The following is a 10,740-nucleotide window of genomic DNA, read 5'->3' as shown; positions in this document are numbered from 1 at the left end:
TACTACATAATTCCAGTTATATAAGTTTCAGAAGGTAATATGTTATTTAGAGAGTCACACTTTTATGAAATAAGTCATTCTTGTTTTAAATAGGAAGTGATGGTAAAATCACAGTTGAGGAGAGTGGCCAACTCCACATTGCAAAAAAGAGGACTGAGTCAAGAAGGGCACAGTTTGCTTCAAATGTTTTAACATCATTCTCATTCCCATCTGGAGAGTACATGCGTGAGACCCCATTTCAATTGTATTTTCCTATCTATCCATCACCTACCTATATACATATCTCCCCCCCGCATCACTTTATAATTAAAACAAGGAAAGGAACAGAGTGAGGGGAGAGGGAGGAAGGAAGGTAATGGGATATCCCCTCATTCCTCCTAGCTCATCTTTGAATCTACTGCAAAGAAACTGGGACGACGTTCACAAGTTTACAAGATCACAGTGTGTCTGAGTGGAATAAAGGAACTGAGAGACAGAGCCTCTGGACTCTGTTCTAAAGAATCAGGAGGTGAGCCTGGAGGTTAAAGAGCTGAAGGAGAGAGCAGGACACTGAGTTGGGGGCCAGGGACATGAGAACTTTGGGTCTACACCAATGAATGTATCTAGTCCAGTTGCAGGGGACTTTGAATGCATTTTGCAGGAAGGAGCTGGATCAGGAAGAAGTTGCCTTCTGGAGTGCCTGGATGAGCCTCCCAGGCAATTGATGAGAGGGAGTTCGGGCCTCAGACAGCTTCCCCTGGGGTCTGCACCTCTGGCAGGACTGGGGGCAGTCAGCAGGGGTTCCTTGGTTTGTAAGCTCTGCTGGGAAGAGGGGTCCCATAGATTGCGAGATGGCTGAAGGGGTCCTTATTCTCAGGACTCCCCACCCAACTGGCCTCTGCCGCCATCTGAAAGCCTTCCAATCTACTTCCCACAGGTGCCTGATTGCACTTTTTGGCTCAGATATCAGAATGCATTATTTCCCACCCCCGTAAGACACACATACACACATTTTAATGCTTTCAGGACCACCCTTAGCCTTCAGAATAAAATCCGGACTCAAGGTGTGGGATGTGGACTTTCCCATCTGTATGGCTCATGACATCCCCTCTGACCCTATGTCCTTTGTTACCAGAAAATCAGAACTCCTTGATTTTCCAAGCATATGCCATCCTTGCCCATGCTTGGAAAATCATGGGTGCTTGCTGTCACCCTGACTTTAGTACCTTCCTGTCAAAGCTCATTTCCCCTTTAGGGATCAGCCCAAGTGCCAGAACATCCTTTCCTGGATCCTTCAGACCAATTGGGCCTCCTTCTCTCTGCCCTACTGTCCCTGAGGCAAATCTCCTGGAGAGTAGTGATTACCTGGTGCTATCACTCTCACCGCTAGGGTAGGAACCTGGTGCCTTCCAAGGATTTTACATTGAAATAATGCGTAAGCTTCACCATGAAGTCATTCCTGAAATCCAAGAGAAACAGTCCTTTTCTCCCTGTCCCTCTGCTTCCATTATCTAAGGAATCAGATCTTTGGCAATGAGGGAGACCCACAGGACATCCTGGTAAAGTTTGCAGATGAAAAACCCTAATCAATGACCTTGAGCTTGAACCATTCATAAACTCAATATCCAGATCTTAGTTTTCTTAATAACAAAATGGTAAGAACAAAAAGGCCCAGGAATACAAGGAGCCTCCCTGCAAGGAAGGCTGCCTTCAGGGCCTTATAATCTGAAGACTCATTTTTTGAGAGTCACTAACTTCTAACTCTTTGCTATGGACCCCCAATAGCAACAATAGGCTACCACAGGCTCCATTTATTATGACGAAGTAAACAGCCCAGTTGATTAATGAACGACGCGTGTTAAGTGAAGCAGAACAGACAATGATGGGTGAAAACAATGCGTGTTTTGGGGTTCCAAGGAGAAACAGATCAACACGGTTTCAGATAGATAAGGAGCACAAGCTAGAGGCAGGGAGTGATGAATGGGTTCCACAGTGTTCCTCAGGAGAGTAGCTTGTTGCCAAACCCAGACATGTTAATTAGTGGAAGCAGGAGGAAGTGGAATGTGCAGTGCACAAACAGTAAGAGGACAGATACAAAATGGGTGAGGGCTCTGAAGGTCAGAATGAAAGTCCAATCAATGTGTCAGCAACAGTTGTGCAGTACTTTGACACCTCGGTCGTTCTTTCCAGTTAAAATAATACAGGTTATAATGAGACTGTCATCTTCCTGACAGTTTTTTTTTTTAATCTGCTTTATTCTCAGTTTTGCAATAGCACTATTTTGATGCTGCATTTATTCATTCGTGTATCAAACACTTTAAAACACCTCCTCTGGGCTTGATGCAACACTGAGTAAAGTATACGAAGGATGAGTAAAACATGGAAAACACAACAAGAAGTTATCAGCATTCACACGTTGTGATGAGTGCTACCAGAGAGTACACAGAAATGCTCTAATGCCAAGATCGAAGCACCAGAGCCTGCAGAGTCCATCTAGTGGACATAATCACAAAAGCACTATCCCTGGACAAGAAGCCAGACCCTGGTCTCAGCTCCACTACTGACCAGCTCATCAATGGGGGCAAACCATTTCCTACTCTGGGAAGTCAGATGGAGACTGGAAATGCGTGGAATAACTTACGGAACATGCCGGCTCTAGGAACAGGTCAAGGCCAAAGACGGTCACAATTTGTAGTGCCTCTGAGCCGCACGGAACAAACAGCACTTCTTGTTTGCCTTTCTACAGAAATTCAGAGCTCCTGGAACCAGATGGTGAGGCCCAGAGGTTCATGCAGACTTTCTTTGTCTACTCCTGGGCCTCACAGCATACCCGAGGCCTTACAAATGTGCAGGTGGGATTGATCACCCCAGGCTTTTGCTCCTGTGTTGCCTCTGTCTGCAACACTGTTTCCCCCACTGCACCTTCTTCTACTGGAAACCGCCCTACTTCTCCTGTAAAGCTCCTTTTATCTGCTAAGTGGTGTTATGATGATCTGTTTCATGCAGTTTGCTGTACTAACTTGTATGACTTTTCAAGGCAGGGGCTCCGTCTTTGTCATCTCTGGATTGTAATAACGTGGCACAGTGCCTGGCACCTTGTGTGTGTGTGTGTATGTGTGTGTGTGTGTGTTTTGTATTTGAGAATACATGACATGACCACACTATACAGCCTAAATAAATCTCTGCTTTCTTTCATTACAGCCGTAAAGCAGTTGTAAAATGAAAAGGAGATGGCCTGGGTGCTTTGGCACAGTGGGTGGATGTCTGAAGGTGAAGGTGGGACTGATTTTAAAGGAGGTGTCTATGGGAGCTTCCAGGTCCCCTGAAATCCCACTGGCTCTGCCAGCGTTTGGCCTCCAGGTCTGTGAACTTGTCTCCTGAGGACCCTAGGGTTAACTAGACTCAGGGATGCTGATCAAGACAAACCAATCCCCCAGAGACCAGTGGCCATAACCAGAATCATGATTTATTAATTTGCAGGGGGAGCTGCATTTGTTAGAAAGACCAGATACAGACACTCCTGTGAGACTGTCACAATCTCTCCCTATAGAAAAGCCCCATTGGAGCCAAACCATAATCAAAGGGCTCCTTGTGGAGAATGCAACCCAAGCAGAGAGATGTAGTAAAGGAAAAAATTGTCCTCGGCATCAGGCTGAAACCACTGGGGGCTTCTATCTTGCAACTGGCCTCTATCTAGGCAGGGGCACAGTCCTCCTCTGGCACTGCTTGGATGAGCACCAGCAATTCAGACATGTGAAACCACGACCATAGAAAGCCACCCAGGCTTGGGATTAAGTCCCCCTACCCATGTGGTCTTTACACACTTAACTTCATCTATGAGGCTCAGCTCCTCACCTGTGAAATGAGAATAGTGGTAATACCCACCTCTAGAGTGTGCGAAGATTAGACATGGTCTGGAGAAAGCAACTGGCTCAGGGCCTGGCACATGGCAGGTGCTCTACAAATGGAATGTTTTCACATTCACCCCTGGGAGTCTCCCCTCACAGATTCCTCTTATCCATACTTGTGCTATAAATAGGCTTCCATCACGTTTAGATGGCTTGGGAGTTCTGTAGTCCCTTTGACCTGGCTTAGCCTATTGTTACACAGGAATGGTTTCCAGGGGAAGGGTTTTCCTAGCCTCTGGGTCTCATTTCTCGCTTTTATTCCCCAGCTCCTGGGAGGATGGCTTGGAGCTGCTTTTTCTGGATGTCTTCCGGTATGGGGAGGCTATAATCCATGCTTCCATGAGGGATGGTAGTTAAATGCCTAAACCTGGCATCACACTTCCTAGCAGGACCCTTGGGCTCTCACACTGCCTATGTCTGTCAACATAGACACCACAGTGATCGAGGGCTTATCTTGGCTTCTACCTGCCATTATTTTATTTTAGTTCTCAACTTGTTCTGAACCCTGGTGAAAAAAATTTCCCTATCTACGTGGAGATCCTTCAGAAACTCAACACCGACCTAGTCTCTACTATTCTGCACTGTTCTAAGTGTTGAATTTGTAGAGTATAAATACATTTTCTTGTTTTAAATTTCTAGAGAAAACCCTCCCACTAGCTGCCCCCACTCCCTGCACTGTCAGAGCAAGTTCGAAGTATGCACCAAGGGGTGATGGGGACCATGGCACCTGCAGCTCTAGAGGAGCCCACCACCCATGCCTTTGCCACACAGCCTCCAAGACTACAGCCTTCAGGGTTAACGACTGAAGACACTAATGGGGCCCTAAGAAAGCACTGGCATTGCCTTGTGGCAATAACTAGGAGGAAACCTGGGAAGTAACCACAGCTCCTGTGCATGTGACTGTCAGCTCTATAGCTTGCCAGCTACCTGGCCCGGAGAAGTCATCAGTATTATATGTTTTAGTTTTCTAATGTGCGTATTTGTAAAAATCACCTGTTATTTTTGGTGAACAATAAATTAAATAATTCATACAGAGTGTTTATCACAGTGCCTTACACATGGTTGGTGCTTTAGTACGTCGCAGTTTACTGTTACTATTCCTCATTCTCCCACACTGACCCTGAAGCCTTTTAGGACCAGTGTTCGACTTTGTGAACCTGTGACCTTCGATTCTCCAGGCCTCACCTGTCCTTCATGCCCCCAGCTAGCTGTTGGATCCTGGAATCAGAAGAATGGCCATATCTAGGGAATAAGATTCCACTTTCTCAGTAGCTGCCCAAAGACTCAGGTGGCCTAGCCCAGAGGTTCAGGGGAGCTGACATCCTAAAAGACAAACTGTGACTCATGGGGCCTGAGAGCCTGGGGAGAGCCAGGAGGCACCTTTCTCTATTCTTCCTGTTGAATGCCTCCCAGGTGTGGTGTTACTGTACCTTTTGCCCAGAGATGTCCCATGGGATGCCCAGAACCATGATGAGTCTCTGAGAAGCAGTGGTCAGTTGGGTAATACCCACTTTGTATTTGCCCTTCATCTCTTGTCAATGTCATGTTCCTTCATTCTGGCTTCTTTGGGATTGAAATAGCATGCAAACATTGCCTCAGACTGTATTTTCTAGAGTCTAGCCTAAGCCAGGCCCTACTCCCTTTTGTAGCTCTGGTTCTTAGAGCAACACTTTACTCAGAGTTAGTGCTCAGTGCCTGTTTATTGACTTGAAGAATAAAAGAATAACTGATCATCTGGATGCCAAATTGAATTAATGAATGAGTCTTGTGTTCATGCCAGTATTTCCACTGGACAGAGTTCTGAATTTCTGAAGAGCCTCAGTCTCTCTGATTGTAACAAACAGCACAGGGAAAAAAGAGAGGAAGAGAAGGTGGCAGGAAGAGAAAGAATCCAAAAGAAAAACTGCCTTGCAATCCCAATCTGTTTCAATTGCCTTATTTGCCGAGTTTCACTTTGGGCCAAAACAGTACTAGTTTAGCAAAAGGGAGACCAAGGCTGGAATCACTTTAGAGAACTGAGGGCACCTGGAAGATCTCTGATACAATGAATGGTGGATTATTTTTAATCTGGACAAATGTCAAAAGCATGAGCAGCTCAATGCCAACCACCCAACTTCATGCAAACCTTTAATTAGTTATAATACTTGGAAGCCTTTCCTGGGATGCTGTTTCATTGCCAGTGAACTCACCATGCTCAGTGCCTGGCAACCATCTGGTGCTGAAGTCACTGGGTTGGGAGCTGTAAGCCAGGCCTCGAGTCCCTGCCTTGCCTCCCATTCCCTGTGTGACCCTGGTGTGTCCCTTCCCTTCAAGACCTCTGCTGCCCATTGTGCAAAGTGAGGACAAGAAGTTCTAACCTTCCATCAGTCTATGGCTGACAGTGAAGCATCTAAGTCACCCACATGTTGGTCTGTAGAACATAGTCATTATTTTGAGAGGCTGTAATATGAAGGGATTTCAGTTTATTTAACGTAGTCTTGAGAGGGCTTTCTGAGCAGTCCTGCTGAGCCTGCAGACCAAGGGAAGAGGCAAAAGGAGTCCAATACAAAGGCCGGGTGGTCAACAGGGCTTGAGACTCCAGAGTGTGTGAGAGACAAGGGACATCTGGGCCTCCAGACTACACTCTAGTTACCCTGGAATAAATGGAGTGGTCCTAGCTGCCATCCAAAGCAGCCAGCATGTGTATCTTTTTCAATGTCAGACTCATCAAAGCTGACCTTGGAGTGAGCATTTCTCCATTTCTTCTATGAAATCACAGTTGGTTGAAGCTTTCAGGGCATGGGCCTCTGCATGGTGCATGTGGGACTTCCCTGTTGTTCCTTGAATCTGACGCAACCTTTGATATGATAACATCCAAAATGCTTTTGCTCCTTACACTGTCTTTTTGGAAATTTCTATAATATTTTTTAGCTGAAAGAGAGAATGACCCATTGCTGAAGTGGTGGTTTTGGTGTGTTCTCATTAGGGAATTGGTACAAACTCTGAAAACTCACATCATTTCACAATCTGAGCCTTGAGTGGTCTTCCCTGCTCAGTGGAGAAGATACTGCTGGAAGGTGACATACTTATCTCCAGCATTTTTCACTCCTGCAAATTGGCTTCCGTATGTTGTCATCAGAAAAGACCATTCTCTAATTTTTTTCTGGGCATTCTCTTCACCTGGAATGTCTTCCCTGATGGACCAAGAGATTTATCCAAAATCACCAAAAACTGTCATCAGAATCAGCATGGCTTTCAGTCAAAGACCCATCTGGCAGGGCACTCTGCCTCTCTTCCAGGCTCCCACTCCACCTGTCGGATGACACCTACCCACAACTGATCACTCCACCACCCTGGCCTTGAGATTCATGGGACTCAGGCCCTACCCTTGGAGTCTGCTATGCTGACTCTGTACTCTGTGTTTCTCAGAGATTATTTGGTGACTGACAACATCAACTTCATGTCCACAGGCTTGTTGAGTTCACACCTAGGGTGCCTGGCTCTCATTGTGTTTGCTGTAACAAATAATCACCGGGTTCTTGCTGTGTCCAGACCTGTTTTGGGAAATGAGGAAGCAGATCATGCTAAAACTGGACCATATCTTCAAGGAGCTCAGAGTCTACAACACCTCTATATGCAGTGGGGCATGCATAGGAGAAAGAAACATTCTATAAGGACAAAGAAAACAATTTCATTACGACACTGAAGATTTTGATCTCTCAAATAAAAATACTCCACTAAAGCAAGATATAATTATCTGGAGTCTAAAAGAATTTCATGTCATAGAGAAATACTATGCAGCAAAGATGGGCAGCCCTGCAGAGGAATGCACACAGATGTGTACCAAGAAACATCATACATCTCTACTGTATGTGGTGCAACATTTTAATCAAGTCAAAGACTTTTATTTTCCCTCTGTGCATTTATTTGGCCATCAAAGCAACTCTATGCTTGAGATTTCATGTTAAAATTGAGAAGACAGAGGCATCAAAGGGACAAGCCATTGAACATGGTCCTGCCATCACCCCATGAGAGAACAAGAATTTAAGTCTAAATCTCCTGACACCCAGCTCAATTACATTTCTACAGGTCCACACTGTCCTTGCAGCTATTGGATTCCCCCATATTCAGCAATAATAATATTTTATTATCTATTATCTATATTCTATTATACTAATATTATATTATTATTCAATATTATGTTATATAACATTATTATTATTATATTTTATTCTCTACAGTAAAATAGATCTGGAAAATTTGTTGTTATATATATTGGGCTGTTTAAATCGACTCTATAAATGCTTAAAGAAAACAACGTGAGAACGAATTGTGTTTGCCATCCATTTACCAAACTGCTAGTGTAGAAATCAGTTAATGGCATGAGGATGCCGTCATTTGCAGAGAAAAAGCTGGTGAGTTCCCATTCCTTTGGAAATTATGTGGGGTTGGAGAGCTGGGAGGAAAAGAGGGACTCTCATGCTTGGGTTAGAATCTGTTGGCATCCACCCCTGTGAACATGACTTGTCATGGTCTCAACTGAAAGGAGAGCAGTCCAGGCCTGTCCAGGGATGCACTTTTTGGGTGATGGTAAATGTGCCTTTTGTGGGAGCAGATAGCACCCTTGCCCTCTGTGTGTGCGTACCTCAGACTTCTCTCTCCAGAGGGCTGGAACTTGCAGGGCATATGGGAAGACCCAGGCCCTGAGAGCAGCAGCAGCTGTCCTGGGCTCCGAGCAGAGATTAGCGAGGCTCAGGCTGCATTCCACAGCCTCCACCCCCCGTACTTCTGGCAGGGCGCAGTCCTACCTTTCAAACACACACACACTCAACTGCAGGTGAGGAACTGACATTTGCCTGGGAGTTTCTGTCTTTGTAGAGGAATATTTTGAAAACATCCACTCTTGCTTTCTCCACACTCCCATCCGGCATGCCTGGCTTCTTCGGCCCTGTGTATATTCTGGCTCTTTGCCAGAGGCCTGGAAAATCCCGCCAGGCAGCCATTCACTGCAGATGCCCCCAGGGGCAGTGACTGACCAGGAGTGAGACACACCGCTCCCAGCCCAGCTGTCTGCTCAGCACAGCTCAAAGCACTTGTGCCTTGAGGGAGAGAAACCCAAGCCACACGTTCTGACAGCCTGTCACCTGAGTCCCTTGGAAAACACAATCAAGAGCTTCCTGCCCACTCATGTCCCGAGCTGGCCGGTCTCCGTAGATGCTGGGCCACCAGCTCCTGGTTTAGCCAGCCTCCCTGGTGCGTCTGCCCTCAACTCTTTGTGCAGCTGGAGTCCCAGAAGGGAGTAATAATTAAAGAAAACTTTGTAAATGTTCAAACTGAATAAAACTGTTGTTGTTGCTCATGGTTCCTTTTCTTCCTTTTTTGCCATCTGGAGCCACAACCTGTCCGGTTTGCAAGCCCAGATCCACGTCCTGTTTCCTCCCGTCACTTGTCTGTCGATCCTCTTCACTGGTGGTTCTCCGCAGAGAAGGGATTTGCTGGTTATTTTTGTCCCCTCCCCTGCACGCCAGAGCCCTGCGAAGCTCGTCACTGTCCTGGCTCCAGCGCACCTCCTCATCTCCCTGCTTTCCATATGCTTTGAAGATATTCCTGCCTCTACCACTCATTTGCAAAGCCATGTGGCATGTGTGTGTGTGCGGCTGCCTGGGTTTCTTGTCATTGCCACTGAGAAACTGCCCATCTGAAGGGCCAGAGGGCCATCAGAATCAGGCTCTGCCTACAGCTTTGGCTGCGGTCTCAACTTTAAAATATATATATTTTTTTAAGTGACAAAGGAAAATGAGTGGATGAAAAAAGAGTCACAAAATAAAATCACACTAATCTTAATGAATTAAGGCTTCAAGTTACATAGACACTGCAAGAAAGTATAAATCACCCTGTCCATGCAAGGAGGGTAAAACCAGTGTTATGGGCTAAATCGTGTTGCCCAAAAATACATGTGGAAGTCTTAACCCCAGAAACTCAAAATGCAACCTTATTTGGAAACTAAGTCATGTTACAGGTGTAATTAGTCAAGTTAAAGTGAAGTCATCCTGGAGTGAGATAGGCCCCAAATCCAATAGAACAAGTGTCTTTGTAAGAAGAAGAAAATGTGAAGGCAGGTGTCCACAGAGTGAAGACTATGTGAAGACAGCTATGTGGGGATAGAAGCTGAGATGTGAGTTGTGCATCACAAGCCAAGGGAAGCTGGAAGAGACAAGGAAGAAGATTCCTTTAGAGATTTCAGAGGGAGTATCACTCTGCCAGTGCCCTGACTTGACTTCTAGCCTCCAACGCTGTGAGAGGAGCAATTCCAGTTGTTTTACGCTACCCAGGATGTAGTACTTTGTTATGGCAGCCCTTAGGAAACTAATGCCATGAGAGTTCCAGCAGAGTACGATAGCCTGTATGTAAATAGTGGTAAAATGTATCCTCGTTAATAGAATTACATTGTTCACCCAACGCATACATAATCAACCTATATTCTTCCAGAGTTGCTCTATTCTTTTCTATCCTTATACCAATGGTAGTTTTTTTTATTAGATGCTGGTCATTGTAGGCATACAACAATCAATCAAGCATCTGTGTTTCTTCTCAAGGATTGCAGTCTGGCAGTGGAGTGAGTATAAGCCTCTATATAAACTCTGCTACATGTGGGAGTATGGACATCTCTCTCAAGAGGAGCATGGGGAGGAAGTGCAGCAGAGGTGCCATCTAGAGACACTGCACAGGCTTCAGGAAAGCCATGACATTGGAGCTGCCTATGGTGGTGGTCGTGGTGGTGGTGGAGGTGGAGGTGGAGGTGGTGGTGGTGGTGGTTGTGGTGGTGGAGGTGGAGGTGGAGGTGGAGGTGGTGGAGGTGGTGGTGGTGGTGGAG

The sequence above is a fragment of the Rhinopithecus roxellana genome, chromosome 17 (assembly GCF_007565055.1).
Source record: "Rhinopithecus roxellana isolate Shanxi Qingling chromosome 17, ASM756505v1, whole genome shotgun sequence".
Classification (NCBI taxonomy): Eukaryota; Metazoa; Chordata; class Mammalia; order Primates; family Cercopithecidae; genus Rhinopithecus; species Rhinopithecus roxellana.
This window is presented reverse-complemented; position numbering follows the sequence as displayed.